Consider the following 22,182-nt stretch of genomic DNA (forward strand, 5'->3'; position numbering starts at 1 on the left):
ATATCCATCGCTAGTCAACTCATGAAGACTTAGAACATTATTGAAATGTGTATGAATTGTCGACTGAATTTGAGCACAAATACTAATGCAGACCAAAACAATTGCTCACACGTTACCAAAATTGTCGACTAAACCTCCTGGATCACAAAACCAATCACCAAAATCGCTCCATCAAATCCGCACAACGATCAACTACACAAGTCGGCTTGTTCTTCACTTTCAGACCGGAACCCGGTATTGAGGAGCTTGTAACTTGCACACCAATCATCACCAAAGACCAAAAACTCTAGAATAAGATGTTCCAGACATCCATCTACCTTCGTTCAGATCTGCAACATAAAATGGTAGCCTAAAAAGAAATCTGGACCAAAATACTAAACACTGTTAGATGCTCTATTCTAGGCTTGCCGAACTTGAAGAAATCACCAAACTGACTTCCAGTATGATCAAAACATTTAATACAGATAGGAGAAACAACTTGGATTGCCATCAATGACAACACTTGACTACTTGTGCAGTGTCTCTTGCCAATAGATAATTGTTTGTAGCCAACGTGGGCCTATTTTGTTCTACCTTAGGAAAACAAAAATTTATAGTGTAAGAACCTTTATTTTCTCACTTATCTAATAAATTTTTTTAGAAAGCATTATATAATTTTATAAAAAATAATTGACAAATTTTATACTAGAAATTGTATAAATAACGTCATTTAACAATAGCAAATCTAAATAGCATATTATAACTCTTATGAAATTTTCTGGATTCGATGGGAAAAAAATACACACAATCGAATCCAGAAAATTTCATAAGAATATAACATGGATTGTGGAAATCTCATAGCTTTAATATTATAACTCATTTTAATATCATAACTCATTATAGGATTACAAATTTCTTTCAAAAAATATGCAATAAATATTTTTAATGAAGCTATGATAGTCTCTCCTTGTAAATTATGCACAAATCATACTTATAAAACTTAATGATTTTGAATAACTATAAATAATGAAGAAATGACACTTTTTCTTCCTTTAACATACAAATAATGAATAAATTCTTTTCTTTATTCCTTCAATATATTAATAATAAATAAAGGATTCTCTCAATCCCTTTAACATGTAAAAATAATCTCTACGAGCCAATTATCCTTCAATAAATCCTTGAGCTTATCTTTGTATTTTTATTTGTTGTGCCATTATGATAAATATCAACCTCTAGTTGAAAATGTATAGTGAAGGTGCCCTCTCCAATATACATATTTATTTTTCATTCACAATTTGTTCCATCACAAGTGACATTGATAATCAAAAGCAACCTACTTATTGAAATATGTATAATTTAATATCTCATCAATCTCCTAACATGTGTCAAAAATATCCTTAATACTCAAACACATTGAGACACCCAAATAGAGAGATTATGTTCTTTATTAAATGTATACAAGATAAATATTAATATTTAAAATTAGGTGAGTTTTTTAACATTACATATTATAAGTATACAAAATATAAATATAAATTGATAATTTTAAGATTTCTAATGGGTATTTATAATAGTAAATTCAAATTTTGAATTATATATTATATCGTAGACATTACATATATACAAGACAAATATTTACGCTATAAAATTAGGTGGATTTTTTTTATAGCTTTCTAATTTTTAAATATTTAATTATAAAGTACACATTTTGAGAGGATGGAATGCGTATTTAAATCAGTACTAATAATGGTGTTCAAAAGATATGTATATTTTTATATGTTCTTGTTTTAAAAATATATGTAAAGTAGATACAACAAATTTGAATGTTTTGGTGCAATTATTTCATGAAAGGGGGAAAAGAGAAAGTTATTTTATCCTTCTCATTACTATTTATGGAAAGATAATTTTTCATGTCAAAATGCTTTTTAAATTATTGGTTAAAGAGATACCAATTGATCTTCAAGATGAGTAACTTCTAAAACAGATTATTTATTGATATTTTTTGTTTTTTTAGGGAGATTGGAAGTATTCTTGACAGATATATAAAGTATCAAAATGAAGTTGAAGATGGTTCAACTTTTATATCAGATCTTAATGTATGCCTCGATACCCTCTCTCCTAATAAATTTCTAATTTCTAAATTGCAAATCGTAAGAGAATAAAATGAACTCATGAAATACTTTATTTTAATTTGTAGCATGACTTAATAATACATCATGAACGTCAAGGTAATCTAAAGTGGGTAATCCCAAGGTAGTATAAAGTGGTCAAGTATTGTACCTGTTATTATGGAGACTCGTGTATAAAAATACCTAGAATTATGTTATATGTTCACCTAGAAATTGTAAACTTATAATTACTTAATTTGACATACCCTAATGAGATACCATTATACTAATTAATTAAAAGAGTTTTGAGATCTTATGTAAATAAAATTAAATAGTAATGGGTTTTTATATAATTGAAGTAATTTTTGGTAAAGTAAACAATTATTACACAGAACCCCACCCATTACAAAATGCCAAAAGGTAAGTAAAATGGAGTTTTGTAAATGGTAGAATCTACATATAAACACACAAAAATATATAGAAAATAAATACAATACAAACCACTAAGAGGTGGAGATATTAGTTACCACTATTTAGAGAATTGAGATCCTTGAGGCTAGTAATCACCTCTAATTCGTCCATCATCATGTTTTCCTTCTTTGATAGAAGAGTAGTTTCCATATTATCCATAACCTTATGTTTTTGACCTAAAAGTATTTTATCTTTGAGGCTAATAGGAGGAAATTGGTTAGATTTCTTGATTTTGTCTATCTTTAAGTGAAACATAAAAATGTTGGTAATGGATCTTGGATCATTTATTTGATGAAGATAATAATAGAAGAGATTTAATCTATAATACTATCATGATTACTAATAATATTGTTTATATTAGTTTACAACTTATTGAACTTATTTATTATAATATACTAGGAGTTCTAAATATTAGCAATGCATATATTGTAGTGTATAGAAATAGTCGCACAACTCAATTTAGTACCACCATCTACCTGGTTAGATAAATATTTGGAGGGTGGTTTTCCTATAATCTAAATATAGGGGGAGCGGAGAATTTTTTTTCTTCAAGTTATCCAATAGAGAAACTTGAGTGTTAATATGGATAACAATGATGGATCATGACTTACATAAAGTTGATATTGGTTCATGAGGATAACATTTAAAAGTAGTAAGCTTAATATACATGTTCTGTATTGCCTATTTTATCAAACTAAAATCATATAATAAAATTATATATTCATATTTCAATTAATCATGAATAATCATCAAGGTAATAAAGATATCATATCCATGAATGCTTTGAATAAAGGTGGTGGTATGCCTTGTTCTGGGACTAGAGATTGTAATCAGATAAGAGAGGAAGAAAAGAAAAGAATTCCATTATTGAGAATGTAACTAAAGATTTTGCACACCAGAAGATGGATTATGAAGGCTAGTTAGGAATTTTGGAGGCTAAAATAAAAATAATTTATGACAACCTCATGAACCTAGTGAATATGAGCTACAAAACAATTCACAACACTAAAGGGATTAAAATATTTGTGGATCAGTGGTAGAAAATATTGTCTTTGAGATCTATGGACAATATTTTTATTGATCTTGATAAAGAGGATACGAGTAAGTAGGTCAGTGATAATAATGACCTTTGTACTTAGAACCAAGGGAATCTCATAAAGACCAAGGAGTAGGCTAAGCTCAAACTAGAAGATCTAAGAAACTTGTCTCAGAGTCTAGACTAAATGGAAGCCAAAGTTACTGATGCACTAAAAAAATTGTGTTAATTTTTTGGTGTTCCTTGTTTTAGGCAGACTTTTTGTATTAGAGTTCTATTTTTTTGGTTTTTTGTTGATGTTGAGCTATGGGTTGGCTATGTGTTTCTTGTTGGAAGCTCTTTGTACTTAGGGTTTTAGGGTTCCTTTAAAACCAAAATTTCCCTTAATAAAAAACAAAGTTATTATGTCTAGAGGCATGTTTAAAATATGTTGATTAGATAAAATAAATAAAACAAAAAAAAGTCATTTTCTAAAAAAGGATAAAATTATTGAATACGATGGAAGAAAAATAGTAGTAAAATTAGTGAATTATTTTTAAATAGATACAATTTCAATAAATTTATTAAAAATATTATAGTTCTTAAATAATTATAGTTAATTGATAATAATTTATAATTCGACACTAACAGACACTAAAACAGAGGTAGAAAAACAAAAAAAAATTATGTTCTAATAAACCGATTATTGTTGAAAGAAAACATTCAACCATAAACTCAACCTTCTTGAAGATGTACATAATACCTCTATAAAGATGATACTCTTAATTTTTAAAATATAATAGTTCATTATAAGTTGACCTTTGCTAGTACTATAAGTAATGACCCTAATGTGAATCATATTCTAGTCATTAACTAAAAACTATACTGATTAGGAAAGGTCATATTTGCTCCACAAAATTTATATCAAACCTTATCCTAGATGACTAAAACTAACTTGCATCAATTTATAATTAAGATGTAATTTTATATTTTATATCTTATCATTATAAAACAATATAATGGTATGTATGGATATATAATAATATGTCAAACCTCATATTAAGTTTTTGATATTAAGGAGTAGAAAAATGAGGGTGATGTCCCTATTACATCCACAACCAATCGACGTCAAGAACAAAAACAATAAAATAATACCAAAAATAGCTAGTTAAGCAACAGTTCGTAAGCAGTAATAAACCACAAACCAAAAGGAATAAACCATAGTCTAACAGTGAAATAATACCTAACAAATGACATACTATAAATAACCAGAGTGTTCAAGATGGAAGCCAAACCCCATAAAAGATAAATAAAAAAAATAAAAAAATTTAAAGTAAACCCTAAAAAGACATTACACATGACCATAATGTTTAACTCGATAGCCTACTTCTTGTAGCACATTGTTCTAGTCTTTCAATAGGAACATGAAGGATTCCTTATGAGTGCCTTCCTCCTCAACCACCTCTCCTAGAATATTTTCCTATATAAGAAATGGTAAGGTTTTAGAATCACCTAAAGACTTAACTTGGAGATGCAACCCATCTTCTTTTTGAGGTCGAGAATCTTAGTTGGTGCAGAAGCACCTAGTGAAGCTCATGGAGCACTTCATCAAATTTTGGTTTGAAATGGACTATGTTGGTCTCAATTGAATAATGGAATTTTTGTATTTCCAAAGGGTGTGTTTAGTGTGTTTAAGTTTCCTTTGTGTCTTAGTTTTGTTGTTTGTTGAGTTTTTGGTCTATTTTTGACATTTTATGCTTTGTAAGCTTGGAATGGGCAAAATGTGGAAAAATGGTCAAAATGCCTTATAAAGCCTTGTTAGGCATTGAAATATTTTTTTGTGGTTCTAGTAAACCATTTCACATGGTGGAGTTAAGTCTATTTGGCTCACAAGTAAAACATGCTCAATGTACCAAAAATTGTCAATGTTGTCAAGCAACATTTTGACAATATTTGGAAAATTTGTAAAAATAAGGCAAAAGGTGGTTATTTCTCCATACCTGGGCATGATTTGGGTGGTGAGTGACTATTTAACAACTCACACAACTTTTTATCAGGTTGGCATTCGAAGAAAAGAAGAACTCAATACAAAAACTAAGAATTTTGTCCTTTTTCTTGCATTTTTGCTCCATATGCTATAGCAGTTCGTACTTCCTGAGCATTTGGCCGTACTATTTTCATTTTTGAAGTTATTCAATATTGTGTTGAATATATTTCATCTAGGTTTGTGTGTTGGTGTGGAGTTTTGGCATTGTAGCAAAATTATTTTGTTTAACCCTGTTCTTGGTTGAGTAAGGGTTTGGCTTCAACAATGGAAGCAACTTGATTTTCTTTGGCTCTTTCTCCATGGCTCCTAAGAGTAAAGTTTTTGTACATATCCCTCTTGTATATACAATTTTTTTTTTGATGTAAATGGCAAAAAAAGTGGTTTTTATTTCTTACTAGGCAAGCTCCTATAACCCGACTAGTGAACGACTAGTGAACCTTCATGGTGTAAAACAAAGTTTCTTTGCAAACCCCAACCAAGTGGAACTCATTTTGGTTTCCTAAGGTGGATTGAAGTTTGGAAAAATATTTTATACCAGATGGAAGGATGTTTCAATGAATAGTTAGTTGGAAATGTATTTTGAGTAGCCAAAGTGTTGTAATACAATGGTTTTTTAGCACTTTTCCTCTTGAAACTTGGTTTCACATCAATTGTTTGACTTTATGCTTGCAAGGAAGGAAGTTGGAAGGATTCCTAATATTTTTACATACCTTCTCAAAATATTTTGCGGTGTGAAGAAGAGTTTGGAATGGTGATAAGGTGTTAGAAGACTTAAAACCCTTGAAAACCCTTGTTTTTAGGCACATTTATAGGAAATCAATTGTACAGTCTTGTCAGATGTCCTCATAGAACAAGTTTGAAATATCTCCATAAAGGGTATCGAGATATGAAAAGTTTTCATGGAATTTTTTGGCTATTTATGGAGTTATAAGCATTTTTGTAGTTTTAGAGGGCTAATCGGGGCTCTTTCCTTGTAGCCCTATTTCGAGCTTTTCTTCAAATCGAGTAAGAAGAAAATGGGTAAGAACACCAAACCAAGTTTAAATAAGTCTAGTAGGATGTTAGAAAATTTCCTAGACCTCCTACAACTCTTGGTGAGTGATCTTGGTGTTTGGAGCTAAAGAAGCAAAGTCTCACCTTTGTGAGGTGTGAGAACAAGTTTGAATGAAAACAATAACTAACATGGTAGGGAGATCTCAGGGTTGGTATGAAGCATAGAGAAGGAAAAAATAAAAGGAACCTTACCTAAAAAAGTGACAAAACCTTCAATAATTACCCTTGAGGAAACTTGCAAACTAAAATTGATTACAAACACACAATTTGGGCCAATTTTTTAGTACCTCCCTATCATTAGTCTTCAACGCCCATAATTTAGTTTCTATCACCTTCAACTCCTTGTCAACCATTAAAAAATATATACACCTACATCTAGTAGGAATCACCTTAACATCCTCCTCTTCCATTCTAACTTCATTAGTTGGGTTCACATGCTCCAGCTGCATGCCATTAGAAGCATGGGTGAAGCTGTTGTTAGTTGGTTTCTCAAGGTTATCTTCCAAATCACCCCTACCACCTTCCAAATTTTTCTCCTCATCCTTCTCCTCATTTCATTCCACTGTTCCTCCTCATCACCCTTAGAATCATAATCAACCAGTTTTAGCTATTTACCTTTACTAGTGCTACGAGAGTCTAGACTGTTAGACCTTCATCTACCCTCCTTCTTACTATTACTCTCCCTCATCTCATCCTCCTCCTTGTCTAACTCTTCTAAAATGGTTATTTTTTTATGATGGATGATACTTTTTCCTTTCCTCTTATTGGCCAAAGTTTTTTAATCCTTTGATGGACATAGCTTTGTAATGACCACCGAGACTGAGGGGGTTTTAGGGGAAGCGATAATTGCAGCTATAGGGTGATGAATACATTAATTTTTTTTATAGTCAGGAGTGTTTGTTATGGTAGAAAGAGGGGGAAGCTCAATATTGGGGTTTCCAACACCATTATATTTCTAGGTGCACAAAAATACAAATAGAAGTTATAGAGCCTATAGATAAGACACTGGTGCAAAGGTACATATTTTTTACCCTAATTTTTGGTGGGATCAATACTTTCCTTAATAGAACCTCATTTTATGCTTTTTATAAGGATCAAATGGATTTTGAGGGGACCGGAAACCCCTTATAACAAATTTTGAAGGGACCTAAAACCCTTAGAATTTTCATGGGTCCAAAACCCATAGAAGAATGCTACAACAAGATACAACATAGACAACTTGCAACCCAACCACTACCTAACAACAAAGAATAAACGATGAAGAACTAGCTAAAAGAGAAAAAGGTCTAAGCCATACACAAGAATACTTAGATAAATATGACCTTAGGGTTTTTTAATACTCCCTTAACCATAAGCTTGAACAACGTTGACTTCACTTCGCCCATCGAGATCTCCTCCTCAATAGGAGATAAAGGAAAGAAGTCAAATGGAAGGGCGACAATAGCTCCCTTACATTGAATAAATAGTGCACCATCGCCCCCCACCCCCCATAACACCTCCTACCAACTCCAAAAGTATCCATCTCCACTTTAGTAGGAGATAGATTACCACCAGCCAAATCCATTTCCACATCGATAGGAGATTGGTCCACCTTAATAGGAAATACTATAGGAAACTAAAGAAGCAAAAGCAAGGAGGTCAAAGCCAGATACATCGATCTTAGCACAAAACATGAGGATAAGACCCTTAATGAGAAACAAAAAATACCTACAAAGGCAGGCCCAAAAAGAAAGGAAGGGATCAACAAAGAGAACTCATTAGCATCCCTTCTAGAAGAATCTTTACTATATTCAAACAAAAACTAGGATGAGGCCAAAAAAAATAGTAGACAAAATAGCCGCCATCTAGAGATACTTCCACAACCAAAGAGGCCACCACAAAGAAACCATGAAAAGGCTTCTATATTTGTACCAAACCAAACCAAAAGTGCAAAGTCTGAATGGAAGAAGCAAAGAATACAAAACCCCAACTAAAAGATAAACCACAAAACCTCAAGAAAGGCCTAGATCAGGGCACAACTAGCAAGGCACATTGTTGTGCCATCTCCAACAACATTGCCTTCCCCCATGAACACAAGTAATGAAAAATAGTCCATCTGAATAGGGAAAATAAGAAAGTACGAAAAATAATTTTTTCCCTTGCATCAAGCATTGGAAGAGATGAAGAGGGAACACACTACAAAAGAAAGAAGAGCACACCCACCACCAAAAGGGATAGCTCCAAGGCAGCCAAACACTAGCCACAGGTGGCTAAACAACTAGTAAAGAACTGCCCATCTCCCTCTGCATCAGAACTCCTAGCACCGCTCCCACCACTCCTGCCTCTCTCACTGCTCCAACCTCTGACTCCCATTTTGAATTTATAAATGAGTTAATAAAAATAATCCATATAAATAATCTTATACTATGTTTGACCTTTTTCAAAGTTAATATTCAAGATTTAAAAAATAATAAAAATTATTAGAAATATATGTTTTTATTAGAGATAAATGATAGATTATAATGCAAAAACTTAAGGTAATATGTTAAGATAAAATTCAATAAAATTTTCTAAATCTATGCGGTGTAGTTCCCAGTTTAAGGTATTCAAAATAACTACCAAACTAAAAATCTTGTCAAAATATCTATTTATTGTCATGAAAAAAATACTTTAATAGGGTTCAAAATTATTATAAGGCATTTATAGTTTCTTGCATACATGTCTCGATCTTCAACCTTATCAATGTGAAAGTATTTAAAATAGTAGTCATTCTTAAAATTACTCACATCAAATTTCCTAACTCCCCGTCTTGTAAAATAAATTTTCAGTCCACCTCATGTGTGTAAGCCTAATATAAGTCTCTAAAAATATCTCAATATCTTTCCATGTGTAGTTTTCAATTGTTAGTCATATCCTATTTACATGCTTATCCATATCCTAATATGCTAGGCCATGTGATGACTTCAAAATTACACCCATAATTTCACAACTTGGCCATTAAAACTATCTTTGAAATCCTATTTCTTAGTGTAGCTTTCCTTTCTGGGGGTTCATATGTTCATTAAAACCTTAAATCACTTTATCAAATATTTGAGTCATTGCAAGTACTAATGAAAAATAAATTGAGAGTCTCAATGGGAGAAAAAACTCTAAGACAATGACTAAAATATTCTCTATCATGGATTGAGCTTCATTGAGAACATAAAACATTGTTAGTTGAGGCTCTTATGGATCAATGATCTCCTAAGATCCTTATCTACAAAATCTACCATCTTTATAAGGACCATAGGGGCTTCACTTAGTGAACCTGGGTTATAGCATGTGCATTCATGGAGGCATACTAAAGAATCCCCCTATTTTCAAAAAATATTGCCCTAAAATCCTTTTTTGTCAACCTCTCCCAATACATTACCCAAATTAAAACCCCCCTATTTCCACCAGATATTGCATTTTTTCATAGATTGAATTTAAAAACCCCCTATTTTCATTAGATGGGCAATATATTGAGTTCATTTTTGGGGATATTAAACCCCCCAATATGAATGCACATAATACAATATTGCCTAGATAGTGAAGCCCTCGTGATCAGGACCCAGGTCAAGACCTAGAAATATTGATGGTTTTGATGGTTTATAAAATTATGGAAACCTATAACTCAATTAAAAATACTAGATACTTAATACTTAAGGATTGTGATAAGAACTACAACTAGGTTAAAATATTTTCAGTTCCCAAATGTATTTCTGGAAAAAGACTTAAGTTTTGAAGCCCATTTGTGATTCCACTTGAAATAAGAACTATTAGTGGAAGTAGTAGGAACTGAAACCATCTATGGTTTTGTTTGTTCTTGAAACCATTGAAAGCTCCAATTTGTTCCTAACATGACCCAAGTCTCCAATAGGCCACAACTTTGCCAAATTTGAAATACACATACTTATAAAGCCCCTATTTAAGATAACTCAATTTGTTAGCCTTGAATAAATTGAAATTATTCAAAATAATTTGATTAAGCCATATAAGGAAAAATGAAGAAGAAACACAAAAATAAGCAAGGAAAATACACATTTTTATTTACATTGAATTTGTTTTGGTCCTAAATTCTCTTGCATTAAACACACTGGGTAGGTGAAATGTTCAAATTACATTTTAAATCTAATTGAAATTGACATATCCATTCCACATGTTTCCTCTTCCCTACTATAACCTTGTTAACATGACTCATTTAATGAAATAAATTGGTTTCTCAATACCATTAGTAAAGCTCCTTAGACTTTATAAATATAAGGTAGTTTATTCTTACATAGCTAAAGACAAATGGATCCCATCTTGAACTTTAATCTTCATTCTCTTTAAATGTCCTAAAAGTTCCATCTTTTTTGAGGTTTTATTATTCATAATCATGATCATGCATATATGATTATAATCTCATGAAGCTCATCAATTGTTAAACTAGTTAGATCTTTGGCTTATTCTACTACAAATACCTATGAATCAAAACTAGAGGTAATGGATTTGAATACCTTTTTAAAAATCACTAATTCTTTTACTTCATCATGAAGTCCTTTGATGATATGAGAACTTCCTCAACTTGGAGTAAGTATGAAGGAATATTTTGTTCCTCCATCCTTCTACATTCAAATAGTCCATAGAAGCTATAAAGTTTGTCTTCCTCAACTTTATCATGCCCTTCATAGATATTGTAAGGCTCATGCAAAATCTCTTTTGTAGTCCTATAGTGCAATATAGTTACAAACTCAAAGTTAAATAAATAACATAAAATCTATAATTCCTTGATTTTTTATTTATTTCACATGCTCTCCTTCCTACCTAATTTTTTGGAGAATTTCTAAGAATCTCATTAACCATTCCCAATACTTTCCAAACATCAAGCCCTAAAAATACAAAGTAGGCATATATTCTTACTCTCCAAAAAAAACATAATTGGATCCATTAACCAAAGGTTATTTGTTTTTGAAGAAAGAAATTCTTTAAATATTTTGTGTGCCATCTTGGATCTACCTCAATGATTTAAACTTCTTCCAAGAAAATTATCTCTAATACTAATTGTTAAGGACATGAATCTACTAAAAGGGGGAGAATAAATATATACTAAGATTAACCTTAATTGAATACAAGATTTAAAAAAATTGTCATTTAGGACTAAAGTAGCTATGTGAATTATAAAAATAATCACACATCAACATATGAGAACACTAGATATAAATGTGCGGAAACTCGGTAGGAAAAAACTAGGTGAGAATAACTACTTTGATCTACTGCCCAAATCTAGCCTCATAAATATAATAAAGAACTTACAATATTTTGTATGCACCAACCCAAAATAGTTGAAACCTTAGATGGAGACACAAATTCCCAATCATATTTATAAGCACCAACCTACATGAGACACCAATCCCCTTATTCGAAAATACAACACCAACTCAAATAATGAGGCACCAACAAGACAATATAGATAAGAGAAATTAAATATATTATTTGAGTTTTCACTAATAAAAATTTAATATTTGTCTAATCTACTTAACATCAAAATACTCTAAGTGTGTATAGGATTTGTAATTTTATTTATGCACAAGAATTCATGTTTTCCCTTTATTGAATGTAAAACTTAAACAAATTTTGCCACTTGCACCAAATTTTACACATGGAATGAACCTAGATTAGGATTATATATTATTACAATATTAATTAGATTTACATGTCGTCTTAGTAAATATCTACAAGTCAACCACAAACATATTCCTTATACCAAACATGTAGTTGGATCAATCCTAAATTCAACATGTTATACTAGGAGGAGGGACACAATATGCATTACCCCACATAAACTCAACTAGTCCCAAAGTACCTTTAGAGGTTTCTTCTAGTAGGTACACATTACCAATGTTTGGTGCATCTAGAGAAACATCAACATAGTCAACATGGAGACATGGTGCCCACTTTATTACTAATAAATTTCTATCTTCTTAAGCTTCACATCTAAAACTCTAGAATAAAAAAACTCGTGTCATTCTCCTTTACATTCAAAAGCAAGCCATAATAGATATGTATGGTAGAATGTATTACCAAATACCATATTGATACAAATAGGAGTACATACTATATATGAGAAAAAACCTTAGAAACCTATCATATATACCCTTTTAGACTTGTGTAAATATGATAGACAATCAAGAATAGCTAATGCTGAAATACAATGATAACATCAAGGGAGATAACACAAATACTGGAATATGTCCTTAAAATGATTTTCATGTCATGGAAAATAATTAATTCTTCAATAAGCTCTAGAATTCCTTGACATCAATGACATAAATGACAACACCTTTGACATCAAGGACAACACTTTGTTTAACAATATCATATATATCCAAGAGAGATAAAACATCATTACATGAATCATTGTATTTAATGTATCAATAGTATAGAAGGGTATAGTTGAGTCAATTAAAATATCTTGTAATGAATATAGTTATTATGTATTTTGTGAAAAATAAAGTCAATTCATTGACATATAAGGGAATGTGATAGCAAGTTCTATAAGATGGGAAGTTATAGAAATTGAAACTTGATATATTCATAAACATGGGGTACCATCCTTTTGGTAAAGAACTTAATCAATAATATTAAGAGTCAAGTGACTTGATTAAGTAAATTTTAGAAATCCATTGAGATCATGATAAAAATGTGTGTAGCGATATGGTTGGTTTCAATCAATGGGTGAATTTTAGCAATCAAAATAAATATAGAGATAAACACAAAATATATTAATAGATGCACATAAATAAATTGGCTCTAGAAAAAATATAGATGAATTAAAGGAACCTTAAAATATAACTTTAAATGGTAAATGTATATTTAGAGAGAATCTTTGGTGGGTTCTACAAATTGCCCATTAATATAAAATGTTAAAATAAAATGCCATATATGAATATTTAGACCTAATAAATTAGATAAATCTAAATAAAAACTTAGTATTGATAATTATAAATAAATTAAAAAGATTACAATAAATTTTCATAATTTAATATACACTAAATAATACTTATCAAATTTTATTATACATTTTACTGTTTAATAATCATGATAAATTGCACCACATTTTTCAATTTTTATTATTTAGACTATTTTGTAAATAGGATACTAGTTTAATTCTTATTAAAATTACAAATTCTGAAATTTAATTTCAATATTGATATAGTCATACTTTTATATTTCAACGTTGACATATGATTTGATCAATTTTTTTTATAAATTATAATGAATATAATACATGAAATAAAATTCCAATATCTTAGAAGCATATTCAAGTTGTATATATTTTAAAGATGTTTATCTAATAAATTACCAATTTTATTTATTTTAGTTATTTATGATGATAAACATATTTTAAATGTTTCAGATCAATAAAAATAATATTGAAGAGAAAACACAACCATATATTGATCTCAATCATGCATGGAGGTAAGATAAATTAAATTTTGTATAGAAATTCTTAATTTTACTTTATTCAATCAAAAAAAAATGTATACACATATTATGAATATGTATTTTCATATATTTTTGTTTAGACAAGTGAATGCAGATGACAATGAAGGTATTTCATTAGAAAGATTACATGAGATTGGAGAAACCTTTAACAACGAATCTTGGATAAATCTTTCGAACAATGTAAGTATAATATTTTTTCCTATGTAATTTGAGATTTCTCATTTGGCTTAAATATAAGAAGTGAATTATAAAATCATAAATAAAAATTTAAATGAATAGATATATTTTTAAGCAGAGTAAGATTTCGTTGTGTAAATCTTTATTCTATCAATTTACCTAATTTATATTTTAACTAAACTCTAACTATTTGTATTAATTGACAATTGAAAATGAATAACAAAGATATTTCTATAGATATGAGAAAGTCACATCCTATAAAATATTGACAATACTAAATGAATATTTGAGATTCTCAAAAGTTTTTTTATTTTATACTATTCTTTATAATTAACTAAGAAAAATTTAAATTAGTATTTAAATAAAATTTATGGTGAATAAATTGAAGTAATAGTCCATACACATATGTATTGAGAATTTTTTATTAGAGTAAAACAAGTTTTATAGGGACCTGAAACCTAGATGAAAAAAACTAGTCATGAGGATGAACCAAACACTGAGCCACAACGAACTAGTAGTCAAACAAAAAAACAAAATAGGGTCCAATGACCCAAAAACTACATAATATTGTTCAACATTTTGACAGAATTAACATTTTTTATTTATAAAATTCTTATTAATCTCAGATAAGTCCTCAATAATGTTGGCATTCACCAACCTACCTTTGTTCTTGCTATGGGTGTGATTTGATAGTCCCAGAATGGCCTCAGTTTCATTCTCTTGATTAAGCACCTTTTTCTTCTTTCCTTTACCACATATCTGTTGGCAAATGCACCCTCCAATGAGAAATTGTAGGTGATTGAAGGTATTGTCATTGATGGCAACCTTACAATCATGTTATATCGGCAAGAAAACATAGGCACCAACACTGATAGACTACACCGACATACAGATCACCGATACCGAAAAAGAAGATTACCGACACCCTGGCCGACAAGAATTTTGTATAAATATATTTTGTAATTAATAGTAAAATCTTTTGAAAGATGACATAATGGATTGTAACATGACTCATATATGTATGAGATCATTGTAGATCATTTTAGGAGAGAGAGATATGGAAGGATTAATGCAGACCTAATATGTGAATTGTAAGGCAGATATAGGATAAGGGTTTATGTATGTAGCAGAGCTTAAACTGGTATTGAATCTAGCATAGTAGATGCTGATCTGAAGCACTACAAGACATTGGATTTGTATAATCCAATTTTTGTAAGTTAGTGAGACTTCATTTTGTATTTGAGCAGTGAGCTCTAGGCACTTGGCCTTCCTGCATGTGTAGGCCCCTATTGTAAATAGTAATATTCCCTTATTGGCCAGTAAGTGAATATTGTGGGTCACAAATCCCACCGAGGTTTTTCCCACATCGGGTTTCCTTGTTAAAATATTGTGTGTTATGGTATGCTTTTCATATTGTGGTTTTTGTTCTTATTTGTTGCATTATTTCTGGTTTACCGGTACGCAATTTTAATATGTTTTTCATGTTATAAGTTAAGAAAATTCTTTTACTGGTCAGATATTGATTCACCCCCCCCCCCCCCTCTCAGTATCTCTGGGAATCCTAACAATTGGTATCAGAGCTTTGTCCTCTATTTTCAAAAGCCTAATAGCTTGAGGAAGATCTTGACACTGGTAGAGATGGAAAACTTGAGAAAGAAATTGGAAACAACTCTTTCAGACTATGATGCAGAAAAGGTGAAGAATATCAAACTTGAAGATGATTTGAAGGCTGCATAGGATATCATTCAAGGACTTCAAGAGAATTTCACTATTGCAAGGAATAAGAGAAGAGAACTTTGTAAAAAGATGTAGAATGACAATGATGAAAAGGAAACTCTTAATGATTTGGTAAACAAGCTGAGACAAGAAATCAGTACAACAAAGAATGAGATGCAGGATATGACTATGAGATTTTATAAAGAAATTGAAGATAGAAAGAAGAATGAAGATGACTTGGTTAGAAGACTGAATGATGCTGGAAATGAAAACACAAGACTTAGTCATGAAAATGATATGTGAAAGACAAATTTGATGCATACACAAAATGACACAAATGAACTCATGAGACAGAAAGGAATTTTGGAGAGAGAACTGGCTACTGCAAATCAACACAAAGAAAAATTCAAGAAAAGTTCAGAAGAACTTGTTGACATACTGGACAATCAGAAACCTAAAGGTGATACAAATGGCCTTGGCTTTGAAGTTGGTGAAAGCTTCGGTACTGCAAACAATCATGATCATAGAAAACTGGTAAGACAACCTAATGCTTACAAATTTAATGGGAAATGCTTTAACTATAACAAGTATGGTCATAGAGAAAATCAATGTAGATCCAAAAACTATCAGAACACTAATACACCCACCCGTCAATGTTCTAAATGCAACAAAGTTGGTCATAATTCAGAAAATTGCAGAATGAATGTAAGATGTTATGTTTGTGGAATATTTAGACACTTATCTAATCAATGTAGAATACAAACCGGCATAGGTTATGGGAAAGCTATTCAGAAAAAAAATGTGACTGGTTATGCATGTAACAAGATTGGGCATATTGCAAGATTTTGTAGAAGTAAGGCATCACTGACAAATAACAAAGGTCCTAGCTTGAAAGGTAAAGAAAAAGTTGAAGAGGTAAAGCAAGAATTCTCACAACAATGGATCAGAAAGTCAGATTAGAATGTTGATGGGAATACCCCTCCACCAACAAAACATAGCAATACTCCACCGGCAGGAGAATCTTCATCTAACTGAAGGAAAATCCTTTGGGGGTTTAGCATCAAATTTAAAAACATGCTAATATACCCTTGGTTGATGGTGAGAACCTGAATTACTTCTTTACCAACAAATGAGTTAAGTTGTGACTTAACCGACAAACATTAAATGTGGTAGTTGGAGAAAATAACATTATAAAACAAGTGTTTTGGCTCCTCTTTTATTCACCGAGCATTCAAATCTTCGAGAGCGCGAAAATTCCTGAGCGAAGGCATCCTTAACAAAAAAGTGAAGCAGTTCATCCAAGCACTCATCCTTAAGGTAGATTGAGGTATTTATAATCATGGAATCCTCCTCTACACCTGAATTTATTGCAAACCCTACTGTAATTGAAGTTATCAAGCACCCTAGACCCGTATTCAAGCTTTTTCCTAAAATTGCGAAGAAAGATGATATCATAGGTGCATTTTCAAAAATACCTAAGGGAGTAGTATATGCTGAAGATCCTAGGATATACATACATTGTCATATAGAGGAATTAGGAGATGATGAAATCAAGAACATGTATCAACCTGTGATTTGTGATGAAAATGACAATATCATACCAGAACACAAGGTAGTAGAAACCTTAGATTTTATGGATATTCTTAGCATTCCTGATTTTCCTAAAGATGTGATAAGAATAGTCCTAAGTAGAGTCCATGGTGAATTCTTTTGGTTGGATTCAATTCATAAGATCACCAAAGAAGTGGTTAAGGCAGTAACAGGGTTACCTTCCACCGGTAGCAAACCTGACAGAATTAAAAGGGTCTCCAATGATACAGTAATGGACCTAACCAGAGCAACATTTGACAAAACTACCACTGTTAGATTTGTTAGTATGATTTTAGGATACAAAGCTACCATGCAAGTAGGTTAAACTCAGTATCTAGCCTATGTATTAAAAGTGCATATGACATGGTTAATGATAATGCTAGAATAGATGTATGTGAATGGCTCAGAGATGAATTAATAGACAATATGAAGAAGATCAAAGGGGATAAGAAAGGAACCTTTGGACTTGGAAATTTGCTTGTATGTTTAATGTTGTATATTACTAAGCAAGTACCCGCTATTGGTAGAAAATATTTTGGCTTTATATACCCGTAGGAAAGAAACTATTGGATCTATTAAACAACATGGGAGAAGACAGAGAGAAAAACTTAAATGAACATTTTCAAGCATTGAAGGCTCTAATGAAGACAAGAATAAGACTATCATAGGCAATTGTAGACAATTATAAGAAGGAAATATGCTTTGTAATTAAAAAGGATGAAATCTGGATGGAGGCACTTGTCCCTAGGACTATCTGGGTAACTGAAATGGGATATGAAATAGATGACAACATCATTGAAACTTATGAAAAAGCCCTCCTTGAAGCACCAAAGGAACCATCTGAGAAAGTCTTTGGAAATGCAAAAACAATTGAAAGTGGAATTCAGTCTAGGAAAAGAGTTAAGAAAGATGAACAAATAGTAAGGGAAGGCATTAGACAAGTAAAAGCAATTAAGGAAGATGTATTGAAGAAAACTGGTATCAAGGAAAGTGAGTTGGAAGGACTTCAACTGGAAGCTCATCTTTCACTAGTTGGAACTTCTTCTGAGAGTGATATATTGGTGGTATTCAAAAGGGTATAAAGGAAAAGAAAACCCTCACCGGTACCCTCATCCACACCTAGATGAACAAGACAAAAGCAACAGGCAGTGAGGCCTCCAGTTAAGAAGATGAACCCAAAGAAGAAGAAGGTAAAACAAGATATTGCTCCACTAGATAAACTCCTTAGTGAAATGACAGAAGATGGAAAGTTGAAAAATATTAGCAAACTATATAACACACTTTCAACTGATGAAAAAGAAACCATAGAAAATAGTGTAATTTTACACTTGGATATATACAAGAAATTTTTGATGGAAATTGTTGATGAAATACCCAATGATTTGTATAGAAGACTAGAAGCTAGAAGGGTAGCCATTGTTGAGCTAGATAAGAAAATAAAAAATTGAAAAATTACTTGCAGTATATCCTGTAAACTCACCAGATGAAATAGACCAATTAATCAGTGAGGCTAACCGGACAGTGTTTTCAACCGCTCACTGGCATGTAGCACTAATGACAGGTAGAGTGAATGAAGTTTCTGAAGAAACAACAGATGCATGGGACATATTCTTTATTGAAAAAGAAAAATGGGAAGAACTCAAAAGACCTAAGACCATCAAGGTATATCAAAAGGACAGGGATAAGGGGAAAGGTAAGGTAGGTGGTCCTCCAAGCCTAAAAATAACCAACAACTTACCCCCACCTCTTTCTGATACTCCACCAGCACATACTGCTGACAACCAACCGACTACTGAGAGTATAGAGACTCCTATAGAGGATACAAATCCTGAGTCAGAGATTTTATATACTATGAATATAGACACCCAGGAGGTGAATATTGTGGTAGATAAAGAAACCACTAAGGATAAGAAGAAAAATGTGACTACTGAGTCACTGACTGCAGATGTTGAGGTTGAGGTCAATGATATTGTAAACATAAACACAGAAAAACCTACTTAGATAGAGCAACCGATAGAGGACACAACTGGTAAACCATTAGATGAACCAGTAGATAAAACTAAAAAATAATCAAGAGAACCGGCAATGGACAGTGCAAAGGTACAAACTGAGAAACCAGAACAGAAACAGGCTCAGACACAGGTTCAGACCGATACAGTGCGACCAACAAAAATTGAAAAGCCTAAACCTTTGCTAATAGAAATTCAAACACAAACTGACCTACCAAAGGTCAAAACAAGCAAGGTTATTACTACAACCAGCAACAAGGAAATTGTGAAAATAGTTGGGGAGACATCTAGTACTTCAATATCAGAATTTTGGCCTACAAATGTGACAGAGGTCTTATTGGACTCAATAAAGAAAATCAAAGAGTGTAATGCACAAGCCTGTAAGGCTATTGATGACACAATTCCTATTCTTAAATTGATAGCACTGAAGTGCATTGTGGATAATAAAGATTCTTTAGGTCAACTAGACACATTGTCTAAATTCATCACTGGTAACATCTTGATAGTTGATCAGATAAATGAAGAAATTTAAAGAGAAAATGAATAAGGAGAAAGGAAAATTCTTTGAGGAAATGGTGAAGAAGAATAAGGAGAAAATGGACACCTTATTACCAGAACTAGGAGAGACAATTTTGGATTTCAAGAAACTATATAGAGATACTTGTAACACAAATATTTTGAGAGAAGGCCTAGACAAGGAAATTAGCAAAGCACAAGATGAAATAAACAATATTGCTGATAATTTAATAGGAACATCAGATTCATTCTTGGAAATTGAAAAGAAAATTGCAAATCTTGAAGAGAAAATGGAGAAGTTAGAAAAGGATAAAGAGAAAATAAAGCACAAGGCAAAGAACTTAAAATGTAAACTAGGTCCTAAACTAGATTACCTCACTTCTTTGAGAAAAGAAATTTTTGAGGCTTTGGTTCCCGGACTTAAGACACCGAAAGAGAAAATGCACATACTCACCGATATAGTTAAAGAAAACACAAGCGACATTAACAAATAGCAAGAGATTCTGTGATAGTCAGAATTTGGTATTGGCAGATCTTTTCCAAATTGTAACCCACCAGTTACAAGGATCTAGGCAGAAACCACACTCTACTGACAACGAATGACAATCTTTGCCATTGATTTTAGAGGGGGAGTAGTGGAGATGAGAAAAATGATCAAAACAGGACATCATCTGCTCAGGAGGAGCACTCAATTTTGAAACAACATTTTGAGCACACAGTTTTGGTAAGACAATTTTGGCAAATCATTTTTGGATTTTTCTCATGAGTGTTGCCATCAATGCCAAAGGGGGAGATTGTTGGAAAATGCACATTCCAATGAGAAATTGTAGGCGATTGAAGGTATTTTAATTGATGGCAACCTTACAAACATGTGATACTGGCATGAAGACATAGGCACTGACATTGACAGACTCTACACCGACATACAGATCATCGACACTGAAAAAGAAGATTACCGACACCCTAGCCGACAAGAATTTTGTATAAATGTATTTTGTAATTAATTTTAAAATCTTTTGAAAGCCAACATGGTGAATTGTAACATGACTCATATATGTATGAGATCATTGTATACCATTTTAGGAGAGAGAGATATGGAAGGATTAATGCAGACCTAATATGCGAATTGTAAGGCAGATATAGGATAAGGGTTTATGTATGTAGCAGAGCTTAAACCGGTACTGAATCTAGCATAGTAGATGTTGATCTGAAGCAGTACCAGACATTGGATTTGTATAATCCAATTTTTGTAAGTCAGTGAGACTTCATTTTGTATCTGAGCAGTGAGCTCTAGGCACTTGGCCTTCCTGCATGTGCAGGCCCCTACTGTAAACAGTAATATTCCCTTATTAGCTAGTAAGAGAATATTGTGGGTCACAAATCCCACCATGGTTTTTCCCACACTGGGTTTCCTCATTAAAATATTATGTGTTATGGTGTGCTTTTCATGTTATGGTTGTTCTTATTTGTTGCATTATTTCTGGTTTACCGGTACACAATTTTAATATGCTTTTCATGTTATAAGTTAAGAAAATTATTTTACTAGTCAGATACTGATTCACCCCTCCTCTCAGTATCTCTAGGAATCCTAATAATATCAATATGGAGGGGGATGAATGAGTAGCCAAGGGGGAGACATTGAGGGATTGATCTTTTTCATTAAGTCTCTAAATTCCCTCTGTGTTGTTTGCCATAACTGCCCTACTAACTGCAATACCCATTCTCAGGTTTTCATTAATATTTTCCATTTCCATCTTTAGGTTCTTGATTTTCTCCTCATGGTCAATTTCCATGGCCTTCACATCCATAGCTAACTTCTTATTGAGATCTAGTAGCTCATCTACACTATCTAAAGAAGGGGTATTCATAGTGCTCTATCTAGGAGTCAAATAATTGATTTTACATTTCAGCACCAAAATCTCCAACACCACCCATTTGAAAAAAAAAATTTGTCCATCCAACACTTTTTTCCACATCCCCTGCATCTGTGACCAAGGATCCCATGTCCTT

The 22,182-nt window shown here is 31.9% G+C and overlaps 1 protein-coding gene across 1 annotated transcript in view; it reads left to right on the top strand.

The window, feature by feature from the left end:
* The first annotated feature begins 2,002 nt into the window (after positions 1-2,002).
* LOC131046702 (uncharacterized) overlaps positions 2,003-22,182 on the top strand; it is a 112,574-nt gene continuing 92,394 nt past the window's right edge. The window contains exons 1-3 of the mRNA XM_057980483.1: positions 2,003-2,078; positions 14,076-14,137; positions 14,245-14,344. The gene's annotated coding sequence lies outside the window, so the exon portion shown is untranslated. The remainder of the gene's footprint in view (positions 2,079-14,075; positions 14,138-14,244; positions 14,345-22,182) is intronic.

This window comes from Cryptomeria japonica, chromosome 7 (genome assembly GCF_030272615.1).
Source record: "Cryptomeria japonica chromosome 7, Sugi_1.0, whole genome shotgun sequence".
Classification (NCBI taxonomy): domain Eukaryota; kingdom Viridiplantae; phylum Streptophyta; class Pinopsida; order Cupressales; family Cupressaceae; genus Cryptomeria; species Cryptomeria japonica.